This window comes from Colobus angolensis, unplaced genomic scaffold, assembly GCF_000951035.1.
Source record: "Colobus angolensis palliatus isolate OR3802 unplaced genomic scaffold, Cang.pa_1.0 Scaffold431, whole genome shotgun sequence".
Classification (NCBI taxonomy): domain Eukaryota; kingdom Metazoa; phylum Chordata; class Mammalia; order Primates; family Cercopithecidae; genus Colobus; species Colobus angolensis.
Window position 1 is genome coordinate 2,087,656 of NW_012117722.1, and position 764 is coordinate 2,088,419.

The 764-nt window shown below is 40.4% G+C and overlaps 1 protein-coding gene across 3 annotated transcripts in view; it reads right to left on the reverse strand.

The window, feature by feature from the left end:
- Nucleotides 1-764, reverse strand: part of FAM135A (family with sequence similarity 135, member A) — a 151,958-nt gene that overhangs the window by 125,240 nt on the left and 25,954 nt on the right. The gene's annotated exons all lie outside the window — the stretch shown is intronic.

A 764-nucleotide genomic window follows, 5' to 3' on the forward strand; every position in this document is an offset into this window, starting at 1 on the left:
CAGTACACTCTGGCCTGGGTGACAGAGTGAGACTACATCTCAAAAAAAAAAAAAAAAAAAAATTATCAGCTAATGCTGTTAACTGAAAGGACTTAGAAGAAATGACCCCCAAATGTGTACCTTTAGTGTATACATTATGATTTCTAAGTGCTATTTCCTAATAAAAGGAACCAGGGCTCCTTGGCTGATTCCAGGTCTGGATCAAAGAATGTACAAGAGTCTGCAACACCTACATCATAATGGAAAACAAGAAAACTATCAAACATTGCTTAGACTGTCCTGTGGGAAATTCACAGAAACCAACCTGAAAGGCTCCCTCTAAGCATCAGAAAGGATAGTGATACAATATTTTTTTTCTTTTTCTTTCTTTTTTTTTTTTTTGAGACAGGGTCTCACTCTGTCGCCCAGACTGGAGTGCAGTGGTGCGATCTCAGCTTATGGCAATCTCTGCCTCTGAGTCTCAAGTGATTCTCCTGTCTCAGCCTCCCGAGTAGCTGGGATTACAGGTGTGTGCCACTGGCTAATTTTTGTATTTTTAGTAGAGAAAGGGTTTTCACAATGTTGGCCAGGCTGGTCTTAAATTCCTGACCTCAGGTGATCCACCTGCCTCAGCCTCCCAAAGTGCTGGGATTATAGACGTGAGCCACCATGCCTGGCTGATAATGACAAAATATTATCAGCAAATATGTTGAAAATCCATGAGTTCATATTGGCACAAAATAAAAAGTGATTATACGTGTAATACGCTATGGCAACAGCAAAAT